The following is a 12,964-nucleotide window of genomic DNA, read 5'->3' as shown; positions in this document are numbered from 1 at the left end:
ACTAGTACCCACTTAGCCCAGCTCGACACCACCCCTCCCAATTTGTATGTTTTCCCATTTGGATTTTCCCAGTGTGAGTAGATACATGTTTAGGACCCCGTTGAGGTTCGGAGGTTGCCGAACCAGGCTAAAAATTGTGATATGTCAAGATAGCAGGCAACTATTGGCCAGAATTTGATGTAAGGGGATGAGTCACAAGAGCAACTCCCAACCCTGCCATCTTTAAAACCCTGAAGCTGCGACAGGGGATAACAACACTGGCAGCAGAGATGGCATTTCAAAAACTATCACCATGGTCCAACAATAGGGTGAAGACTTTTTTGTGCTTGTTGCCTGATAAAAACAAATCCAAAGCAAGCGGGCCGGGGAGGCACAACTTGTAATGAGAAGGTTTTCCAGCAGTTGGTGGAGTTGTTGCTCTGTCTGTGTCTCAGACAAATGACTGGCCACCTTTGCTAAGATGACTCCGCACATACTGAACGCGGCCTCAATTGCTCGCTATTGTAATGGGTACAATAGAAACCAGGGTGGTGTGGTGTCAACTGAACAGCACATGTTGCTGTGTTGTTATGTTACCAGGAAAAGAATTGAAATTTTAGTAAGTGATTTATGTAAGCTTGTGTTGACATCCTAGCATTTGTAAAATTCACTCAGTTGTCTTAATATATTGTTTAATTTAGAAAACCGTAGGTTAGAACGGAGCTTGATGACTTAAACAACTTTCATAACAAAATCTTTATGTTTAAGCATTTGTAGTAAAATCCACCATTTTTGGTTCTGGTTAAACTGGTGTGAATGCAGGCCAGTTCACTACTGAGGTAATGAGACTCAAGAATGGAGCCACCAGAACCATATATATATATATATATATATATATATATTATTTTATCTTATTTTATTTTATTTTATTTTATTTTATTTTATTTTATTTTATTGATTTCTTTTATTTTTTGCACATCATCACACATTCACGAACATCTTGCAGAACACCAAGTCTGAACCCAGGTCCCCTGTGTCTGATTAATACTCTCTCCACAGGACTCCCGATGGGAGATCACTCACACAGCACACACATACTCAGACTATTCATTTTTGCTTGATACACACACAAACTGTCACATACTGAGTGTACAGCATGGGTGCTGCTAACAATGTATTTAACACCAGAGGCAATCCAAGAGGACTTTCTGTAGAGGAATATCTTACCTCATCAGTGACTGTATGGAGACGGATTGCACCAATTACTTTTACTCTGCAGAAAAATGTTACAGTGTGATATAAAAGATAATAAAGTTACTGCTTTGCTACAAAATTGTATTCCTCGAAAAGCAATTTCTTTGCTGCTAGTTTCATAAGAGTTCACCACAGTTTATGTTGAAATTTCTGTTTCAGCCTTGTAAAAGTGATTGCACACAATCCACAATCAGAGTGGATGAAAGCACCTGAGATGCAAGCCATTTAAGCCATTCCATTAAATTGCCAAAGGCCAAACTCTGGTAACCTCACCTTAGAATGGTCTCTCTCTATCACTGATTGATGTGTAAAGAATCTCATGCAGGAACAATTTCAGATGAAATAAAAATTCTCCATCAGACTGAAGAGTGAAAACCATTTGGTATTACTGTTTGTATTCATAATAACCAATATCTGAATACATGACACCACTGGAAAAGGACAAGGTGATAAATGTAAAGCATTTAATATAAACTTGCAACTTGGCTCACATATAAGTAGTCACTCTTCAAGATGAGGTCCTTTGCTGAAGTCCTATAGGCTGAGGGTTCTTGCTGTTATTGGTAATGCTCTCTCTTAGAGTTCTGATCTTCTGGAATCCACTAGAGCCACATCCAAGCTCTAGTGGATTCCAACCTGATTCAGAGTTTGGAGGCTGGATGCAGGTCCTGACCAGGATTTATACCATTAATCTTAAAATACAAAGATTCATTTACTCTGACTTCTATTTGATTACAGACAGCAAGAACCCAATATGTTTTAAAATTAATATTGTGAAAATAGTTAAATTTCTTGACACACTGTACATCTGTTATTACATGTTAAACATGTAATAATAAGTAACATGTTGCACAAAAAAGATGGGAATTTTAATCTTTTACGGCCTTGTGAAGTTGCAATTTCTACTTATGACTTTTAATGCTTTCTTGCACTGAGGACACAATGTAATGAGTTTTAGATGTTATTGAGTTCCATTCTTTTTGCAAACACATCTTAAGAATAAAAAAAATGTTAAAATACAAAGATATCAGAGCTGTTGAACTTACTGGCATAAAAAAAGCATGTCAAGGATATATATATATATATATAAGTTCAACCTCAAAAGCTTCAGGCATCGAGTTAAAAGCTTGATTACAAGTATCAGTTTGCTATGAAAGCAAATGGGAACATTATGAGACCAGATTACCAGAAATGATCCAGTGAATATAAACTAGAGATGTTCCAATGCCATTTTTTTCTGTCCGACACCGATTCCAATACCTGGGGTTTAAGTGTCTGCCGATACCGAGTATGGATCCAATACCAGTGTTATTTTATTAAGAGGTCTATAAATTCTATTTCATTCTTCAGCTTCACGTGGCAGTGACATGGATCTGATGTACATCATTCTGATGAGTAATGACGCCAAATTACTAACATGCCATTAATGCTAAATGTTAGCACAACAGTGACTCATGTGCAGCAGCTTCTCTGCCTACCAACTCAAAACAACAGTCACATAAGACTGCATAACTTTTGGTGTTTGTGTGTGGTTGTGTTGGGCAGGAAACAAAGAATTATGATTCCGTTACCATGGTATCGGATGGTGTTGAGACAGAAATACTCGCCGAAACCAAAACCCTTACTTTTGATAGGAGCAGTAAGTATTTCCGGTGCTAGTATCGGTATCAGCCCATCCCTAATATAAGCCCAAATTTAAAAACCTGTCAGCATACTTTAAGACTTGGGCCTTTCACAGACAGTTGAGCATGGAGTCAGATCCCACATGGCAGTAATCCAGATACGATATTGTGGATGTACTGTTATCACTTATCCTTTTCTTTTGGTCACCTTTGTTTATGGCACAGTTCTCATGTGACTCCTCACTTCTATTGCGACAAGAAAGATTTCTACCTGCATAGAAATTTCACCAAGTAACCCTCCAGTTTCCATAGTAACGCATGTTCCAAAAGCAACCTTAACTTGTATAAAAAACTTGGATCAAAGTTTTGTAATATTTTTCTCCTGCTAAAGAATAAGCAGAATAAGAATAAAGAGTAAAGCATTTATTTTCTTTGGCCTTTCACCCAGCAAAAGAGCTGTTTTCTATTATTATTATTTTAATATTATTATTTGGTTTATATATATATATTTGATCTCATTTTTATTATTTAATTTTTGCCTTATTTGACATTGTTTTATTGTGTTCTTAAATTTATTTAATGTCTTTTAAATGTTTTATGTATTCTTACAAAAGTTCAACACTTTGGTGAGTACTTACTGTTTTTCAAGTGCCTTAAAAGTAAAGTTGGCTTGTTTTTTATTTTCTTTTTCTTTCCTCATTGTTATGGAGCATCACGTGGAATATACTGAGATGAAAGTGGTGTGCGTGATGCTACACATAGATGTTCCTCTTTCTGCATGTTCCACTTGTTAAAAGGCTCAGGAGTCCTCATTCTCACCTCTGTAACTTCATGTCTTTTCTCTTTCTGCTAACAAACAGAAAGGAGACACCATGCTATGGTTCAGTGGCTACAAAGTTGGTGAAATGTTAGTAAATGGATTTATGTGGTAGCCTATACTGTAGGCCTTAGTGTGTAACTGTACAATTAAAGGAAGAGAAAAGAGTAAGGAGCTAACAGAAAAAGACAGGCATTTGTGTCTATTTTTGTGCACACTGCAGTGTGATAGAAAGAGGCTGCCTAGAAATCCAGTTTCCTCATTGCTTTTTAGAGCAATTGATTTCAGTTTGAGTGGCAGGAGAAAGGAAGCAGCACCTCAGCCTGCTGCTGTCAGCTTATGTGAATAACTGCCTCTCCTCCTCTCTCCCTCTCTGACATCCTTTCCTTTTCTTTCCTGCCACTACACATTCCATCTCCCTTCCCGACACGCAAACAATATAAACAGACACACAACTGAGCCCCAGTCACACTTCAGCTAGTCATAACCATCCATAAACTCTTCCTCCTACCTCACCAGACATCAGGTTGGGTAAATAAAGGCTTTCATAAGAAAACAGATTGCCTCTCTGATGCAGACAACAAAGGAGCAGTTTATTAAAAGTTGCATCAGAATGAAGAGAAACTCGGAGAAATAAATGGAAAGCTGTGGAGCCTGCCTGCCAACACTCCATCAGAGAAAACATATCATAATCGCTCAGAGTCGGCGGGTGCCTTGTTGGTGAGAAGAGCAAGAGGGGGCGAAGAGTGAAAGCAGCTTACAGTCAGACTGCTGTGTTGCCATAGCGACCTGTTTGCATTGAATCATTAGAGAAGAGATGCTTTGATTTCAAACACTTCCCTGTCTTTCTTACCTCAAGTCCTACTTTATTTCTCTCTTATTGGGAAGGCTTTGTTGTTCTCTGTCTTGTTGTCTCTGATGTGCACACATTCAGGCACAAACCCATCAACATACATTTTTTCTGTGAGGAACTGTAGGTGGCAGCAACTTTAGACACAGCCTGCAGTCTTCTTTGAAGATTGGCAAGTTGAGTCTTAAAGCTTGGGATCAAAACTTTTCCAGACCTTAGACTGTCTTTGACTTAATGTGCTACAAAGGCTTTTTTTATTTCATCCTACCTGATTAGTAGATAATGTGTGACATGTCTTTCCAATTATCCATTGATCAAATATGCCTTTTATGCTAAATAAGACGGATAGCCAAAGATTAGCAGGTTTATATCACAATGAACTGACAGGAAGGATTGCTGGCGATGGATCATTAACATTATTCTTTGGCAGATTCTACACAAGGCAGACACTTTTTGATTAACGCATCTACAGTATGACTGAAATGCTGGCCTGAACCAACCCTTTGCCATGGTTACACATCGGTTTAAGAGTCTAATGTGCTGTACCTATGCACATCTCCATGGCAACATTTTGTAAAATTCACCACCTCACGTGGGTTGCAACAGTATGCTTTGTGTTGTGAAAACATATTTTTCACACATACACAAGGCAATGTCCTTTGTGCATCATCTAGCTACCACAGATTCAAACACATAAACATACACAGATCTTCATTGTCAGTCTTAAAAGTTCAATTCAGTCCAAGCCTGTGAGGCAGCATCTGTAACACTGAATGATTTGGGAGCATGACTGGAAGCCTGGAAGACTGTGAACAATGTACATAAGCACAAGGGAAATTAGATGTGACCACTCTGGTGGTGACGCTAATGAAAACAAACATTTACTTCCACAGTTGTCCAAAATAACCCAGAAGCAGACTGGTCAGGGAGAGTCAAATATTAAATGTATTCATATGACTTGTGTTTTCACATCAGTCTCCTGCCCTCCCTCTCTTGTTCTCTTTTTACCCTGCCCTCATTTTCTGAAAGGGGGGATGGGGATTCCATTTGAACATGCAAGCCTCTGCATTGCTTGTGGGAGACAGTTTGACTCAGCCAGAAAAAAGGAGAGCCAGGAGGAGAGAAAGGAGAGGTGCCTTCCATGTACCAGGCGTTGCAATCCTTAGCAAGAACACGACGATTCCTCCACCAATGACAGCTCATGCTTGAGTAGAAGCATAGAGGGTTTCCACGGCTACCCCCAATCTTCCTTACCATCAGTCCTTCCTAGCTCCCTCCCTCTCTGAGTCTTCCCTTCGGTTTTTTTCTTCGTTGTTTTGGAGTAAATGTCAAATGGTTAAAAAACACAGCAGCATGCACAGCTGATCCAAATGACCACAGTAGTTGGTCAATTTGTCAAGACTCACCCATGCAAACATACATGCATGAGGGCACACAGACATGTACAGAAAGGCAGATTTTATGTCTTCCTTTCTGTCTTTTTTTTTTTTCTTTTTTAACTTGTCCTGTCCAGCATTATAGCAAACAGAATAATGGTCTGGCTGCTTTCTTGACTTCTTTCTTTCTTCACACAACTATATATCCCTGACGTAATCGGGTTATTTGGAAGGTTTTCAATGCTAAATGATAATTTATATAAAATGGTACTTTTTTAATTTTAATAGAAAAGGTTGTCACCTAAAGAATGCCTTTAAATGACACTTTACTCAGTTACACACTGTTACTGCACAGCTTTGCAGTGCACAGATGCCACCCACTCATTCTAACTGCAGCCATTCTGTATACCAAGCCAGACCAGGGAGATTTTATGTTTCGGTGTGTTTTTAGGCTACAGACTTCTCTTCAATGTAGAATATAACCAGTACTGTTCTACTGCATTACATTTGAGATTGTAATGTCCTGTATATTAAGAGGATGGTAGCTGATATTGTCTGTAATGTAGCAAAATTTCAAACAAAACAAAAAGCAAAAGTGGTTTTCAAAAGTGAAAATTAGGGTTTTTCAGTGCCATTTCTGCTTAATTTGAAATGTTAGATGATCTGCTACTACAGAATCACAGCTGCAGGTACTTAAAAGGTATGTGATAAGTTTTAAAATCAAGTGGTCCAAGGCAGGCTTATCCAGGTCAGTGTGTTCATTCATACAAAAAGTGTTCATTCTAAAATTCATTCATTGTTTAAATCTAATTAAAACAAAAAGCACAGGAATGTAAGATGTGCAACATTGTGGAGATTACCTGCATGACATATATGTTGTGTTTACAGACATGCCTATAATTGTTAAGGACTTAGACTGAACACAAAAACTGTATTCCCCTCAGCAGTAGGGGGCACTGTGACTGAGCAAGTGAATGGCAGCTAGAGAAAAAGAATGATGTAAGGAAGGAGGCATTAAGTAAGTGCAAGCCAGGCCACATACATAAGTGTGGCCGACTCAGAGGAAAATAAAATGAGAAAAAGAAGAAGAAGAAAAGATTTAAAAAATGTTTAGTTTATTTCTCCTAGACAAAAGTGATATTTGTGTGAAACCAAAATGAGCTAATAGCTTGTTTCTCATTTTTTGTCTCCAAAATTAAGATGCTGGAAAGCTCAAATTAGCATTGTTTTGGGTTTCAAAAGAGATCTCATGAAGCTCTCAAATAACAGTCAGATTTCCTTCATTTTTGCAGCACTTTTTGATATACATAGAAATCTAAGAGTTCTCCTTAGAAACCAAATCTGTTCTTTTTCCACCTTGTTAAACTTGATTAATTAAAAGTTCTCCACAAATAATCAGATTTGTTTTGTTTTTCTAAACCTAATTTTATTTTTATCTCAACAAATATTTCCAATAGTCCTCATTGTATCAAAATGTTTTTATGTGTTAAAAATGATAATCTTTTTAGCTTTCAAAGTGCCTTACTGAGAATTATGACCTTTTCGAGCTGAGCCTCCTTACCACTGGCTGTGGCTAAAGCTGGATTTGTACTCATGCAGCGTATGTGTATGGAAGAGCCGGCGTAGCTGACGTTAGTGAAAATGTGCTCCTGCACTTGAGCGTAGAGTTGTGGTGTCTGTTCCAGTTTGTTTTACGCGGTTACAGCAACAACAACAACAAGTGTAATCTGATGAAAATGTGTAATATTCAGAGAACAGAAGTTTTGGCACACTTTGAAGTGTCTGGACCACATATGTGGCAAATAGAAATGTTAGCTAGCTTTTCCTTTTATTCCCACCTGATGACACAACCGTCTCAATGCAAATATCAGCATGCCTTGCTGATATCTCCGCATGGATGAAGGATCGCCACCTTCAGCTAAATCTGTCCAAGACCGAGCTTATTGTCTTTCCAGCCAATCCTCTCTTACCGCCACAGATAAGCGTGCAGCTTGACTCTATCATGCTTGTGCTTACGTCTTCTACCAGGAATCTTGGTGTCATGGTAGACAACCAGCTGATCTTTAAGGACCATGTTGCCTCGGTGGCTCGATCTCTCCGATTTGCTCTCTACAACATCAGGAGGATTAGACCCTACCTCACTGAACACAGCTCCTGGTTCAGGCTCTGGTCATTTCACGCATTGACTACTGCAACTCCTTACTGGCTGGCCTGCCTGCTTGCTCAGTTAAACCTCTGCAGATGATCCAGAACGCAACAGCACATCTGGTCTTCAACTAACCCAAAAGAGCTCATGTCACTCCGCTGCTAATCGCTCTTCACTGGCTTCCAGTTGCAGCAAGCATCAAATTCAAAGCTCTGCTTCTGGCTTACAAAACAATAACCCAAACAGCTCCTGTCTACCTTCACTCCTTAATCCAGAGCTACACTCCCTCTCGACAGTTACGCTCTGCCAGCAAAAAACGCCTAGTGCTCCCACCACAACGTGGCACAAAATCAGTTGCTAGACTCTTCTGCTCTGTTGTCCCCCGGAGATGGAACAATCTACCAGACTCTGTCCGATCCGCAGAGTCCTTATTCACTTTTAAAAGCAAGATAAAGACTCAGTTGTTTAAGGAGCATTTCCATACTTAGCTTAACTTTTCTACTCAACAGAATGAGTTAGAAAGATTTGTCCAGCTCTTTGGCTCAACCAAGTACTGAATAAGCTGCGTGCACTTATGCCCAAGATGATATTGTTTGATGAATTTGTGATCTTGTATTTAAACAAAATGACTTACAAAAAACTATAAAAGAAAAAAATATATATGCACTGCCTCCAGCACTACATGACAGCACCTGGATCCAACTGGACTCAAAGCAGTCTGACTACCACTTAATGATGACGTCCCATCTTGTTTGAATTCTTGCTTGTGTTGTTCTAACTCTCAAATATAACCATGCTAGGCTAACTTGAAGTTATAAACTGATCTTGCTAGCTGACTGTTAGTGCAGCAGATGTTCTAAAGCTAATTATGTAACACCGCCTATTTTTAACTGTTTTTTTTTTTTTATAAAACATATAATACATATCTGTAATCTGAGAGTAATCAGATAGATAGATAGATAGATAGATAGATAGATAGATAGATAGATAGATAGATAGATAGATAGATAGATAGATAGATAGATAGATAGATAGATAGATAGATAGATAGATAGATAGATAGATAGATAGATAGATAAACAAAAAAAAAACAAATGTCCTAATGAAACCCTTTCATTCAGTAGAGTCACTCTAAATATTCTTAAAATTCAGATATCAGATAATGTGTGAATGTTAATCAAACCTACAAAGAATATTGGATCCATTTAAAGCCGTAATACAACTCAAAAATTCCTACAATGACAGATTCTGCTTGTTCAGATGTGTGCGTTGCTGTGATGACCGTGACGCTATCTGTGTAACACCGGAGCAGAAGAAATACTTCATCTGCTCCTCAATGGAGCAAGCTGCTTCCATCTTCAGCTGCCTAAGAGAATTTAGAAAACTCAGATTTTCAGCTAGTCTTTTCCGACGTGTGCACTCTGCCCTCTGATGGAAACCTATGTGTGCGTGCATGTGTCTGTGTGTGTGCTCACTGCCATGGACACAGAGAGCAGGCGCAGCTATGATATGCCGTCATGGACATCAGATAAATAGAAGCAGACTGGCAGGTAAGTGACGCTAATGCTGTAGGTGACGTAGTTCTGGTGAAACAGCAAATTCAAACCGGGCACGCTCAAACATTTATGCATTCATTCAATTGTATTTTTTGCCAGCCTAATTAAAATATTCTTGAAAGGAGGAAAATAGTGTCTTTTAAGGTACACTCTGGAGCACAGCGGGGAAGATTTGGCCAACATGACAGATTTTACAGATCGGTGCTACGACAGAATCGTCATGGGAAAGCCAAACAATACATCTAGCCCGTCCACCTCATCCAAGGCCAAGAGGCAGCGAAACGAGGATTCACCTGGAGCTATTTCATCATCAGAGAATGACTCGATGGACGTTTTTATCTCTATAGATTCGAAACTTAGTAGTTTGGATGCACGTTTGAGTCTAGTAGAAATTCTCTACAAAGAGTTCCAGGCATTACGTGAATCACTGGAATTCAGCCAGATGCAGGTGCAAACTCCAGCTGTGAGAGAGCCAGCCTTAGAGAGTCAGTAAAATCCCTCACCGAGGGGTTGACCCGACTTTCGGAAGACAATAATAAGCAAAAAGAAATGGTGATTGATCTGTAGGCCCGGAGCATGAGGGAGAATCTGGTATTTGCAGGGATTCTAGAGCAGACGAAGGAGGACCCGGAGACCATGATGAAAAACTTTATCAAAACTAACCTGAACCTCCCAGACAAAATGGTGAAAAGCATCTCCTTTCAAAGAGTCAATCTTCTGGGTGGGAGGAAACCCCGGGCCAGCAGACCAGGACTTATTGTAGCGAAGTTCATCAACTTCAAACAGAAGGAGCAGGTGAAGAACCAGGGCTGCGAACTGAAGGGAACAAACTTTGGAGTAAACGACCAATATCCGAGAGAGAACCTGGATCGCCTAAGAGTCCTATTTCCCATCAGGAGGAAATCCATCTCTGAAGGTGCTCGCGCTGTTATCGCGGTGGATAAATTATTTATTAACAGTAGAAATGGGATTTATGGCTCTTTGAAGGGAGCCGGATCTTGAGGAGCCGTTCCTTTCAAAGAGCCATTCAAAAGACTGGTTCGTTCTTACAATATCTTACAAAATTTCACAATATAAAAGAATGACAAACAATCAAAATATGTAAATCTACCATACAAGATTAAAAAGTTATAGGAAAAATATAGATAAAAAAGGGATAAACCTGAGCAGTGAGTGCAAATTCTAGTAAATGTTTTGGATAGAACTTTTTGGATATTTGTTTCCGAACAATACTCTCTGCCCATAGATGCGTCACATGAATGGAGCGTGTTGGACATCAGACTTCTATGATGTCACAATGTGATGAAGGCAGTGTGTAAAATTTGTATATAAAAAGAATGGCTCACAGCTGTGACTCGGTTCCCATCGTTCATTTAAAAGAGTCATTCAAAAGAATCGATTTATTCATGAACATCACATCTCTAATTAACAGACAGCTGTACTGTGACCTGAACATCACCCTGTGGCTCTACTGATTTGTTGGCATGTTCTTTGATTGTGAAAAGGTTGAAGAAAAAGAAAAAACTTTCTCTTCGCTTTCAAACTAGTCATCATTGTGTATGTCAAAAGCCTTATGGTCGTATTAAATCTGTCCATCATGTAGGCTAAATACAACTGATCGGACCACTTTTTCCACCGACTATGTAAACGTGTCCACTGATCAGATCAATTTCAATCGGATAGATGAAATATTTGTCCAAGTAGTTCAGCTGTTCTCCATCTCTGTGTTTCTGCCACTAACACAACAATACAGAGTGATGTCATCATTTACACCTATTTGCTTGGAGACGTTTACATCTATTGCCTTTGCACATATGAGGAAAAAGACATTTTTGTTGTGGCAAATAAAATTAGTTTTGTTTTTTTCTTTTGCCTGCATTTTGTTGTTTGATGTGAGCACAGGCAGGCGGCCTGCTCAGCTGCTGGGAGAAGTGGCACACTTAGATCATTAATCAGACTCGACGGCACAGTGGGTAGCAGGCAAGCCACAGGAGAGCGCTAATGCATGCAAATGTATACTCGTTTTGGGGGCAGGTTGAGCCAAGGACAGAACCTAGCCAGCAACAGAGAGCAGAATGAGATGAGCACATCGCAGCTCAGGTGAGGGTCTGTTCTTAGCACCATGTGCCAACACAACTGAAGTATAATTGAATGTGTTGCTAGGTCAGTATGACTCAGGAATGAAAAGGTGGCATGCCAAAGCTAGCACAGAAAAATCCCAAATCAGTATTTAAAAATGTTAATAGATACCACTGTATGTATTATGATATATTATGGAATAACAGTAACATAGCTACTGCTTAGATATCATATCATCAGCTATATTTTCTCAATGTTGTCATGATATAAGGATTGTTAGACAAGCTAAAGCAAGCCATCATTTAACATTGCAGATATAGAAGTCAGGGCTGATCTGCTGCCAGCTGAGTGCAGAGCTTAGTATTTTAAAGCCTTATTATTCTGCTCAGTTCTTGAGCCTCATTATGACTGGGATTGTACCTTGGTGGAGATAACCTTACATGACTTTCTGAGATGGACCTTTCTGCAAAGGAGCTTAGAAATGTGAATAGAGAGATGATATCAAGGCCAATGGGCATGTCCTTCATCTTGGGTATCAGAAGCACTAAATCCTCCTCACACTGTTTTTTCTGTTAAGGTATAAAACAAAAAGGGTAAGGGCACATTCACAGCAGCCTTTTTTATTTGAATTCTAGTCCATTTGCTAGGAAAGTCTGCTTTGTTTGGGGTATTGCAAATGTGCAAACGAAAGACAGCTAGGATCTGATGTGACTCCATATTTAGCTGTTAAGTACTAGAAACCAAGTTGTTTTGCATTAACCAATAGATGAATGAGCTTTCTTCTTAATTGTGTGTCTCATTTTCTCCTGGAGTAATTCTTGGTGCTGCGCTGCCTCTGGCAGAGAGTGGAACACATTATTTAAAATGTCTGATTTATTTGAGAAGTGCAACATGACCGAGTCTAGTGAACTTTCCTGGTGTGAATGTGCCTTAAGTGAGTCTGTGTCTAGAATCTGGAAAAACAAAGAAAAGCACAATCTAAATTTTATTTTTATTTTTTTTCATGCAAATCCCTTTTTTGACAGCAACCGAGACTTTTAAAGGAAAACATTTAGTGCTGGTTTTTTTTTATGCCTTTTTGCCCACACTGTGTTTTGCATGATTTTCAGATCAGACTTAAAGAACTTGTCACCACAGAATCAAATCTCAACAAAAAATGTCAAGTAGGAACATTTATGAAGTAAAAACTGCTGAAAGTGAGCATCAGAATATGGAAGAAAGGGGATATAAATGACTTTAAACATGGCACGGCTGTTGGCGGCACTTAAAATTTGCAGCATCACCC

The sequence above is a fragment of the Melanotaenia boesemani genome, chromosome 23 (genome assembly GCF_017639745.1).
Source record: "Melanotaenia boesemani isolate fMelBoe1 chromosome 23, fMelBoe1.pri, whole genome shotgun sequence".
In the NCBI taxonomy this organism is placed as follows: domain Eukaryota; kingdom Metazoa; phylum Chordata; class Actinopteri; order Atheriniformes; family Melanotaeniidae; genus Melanotaenia; species Melanotaenia boesemani.
This window is presented reverse-complemented; position numbering follows the sequence as displayed.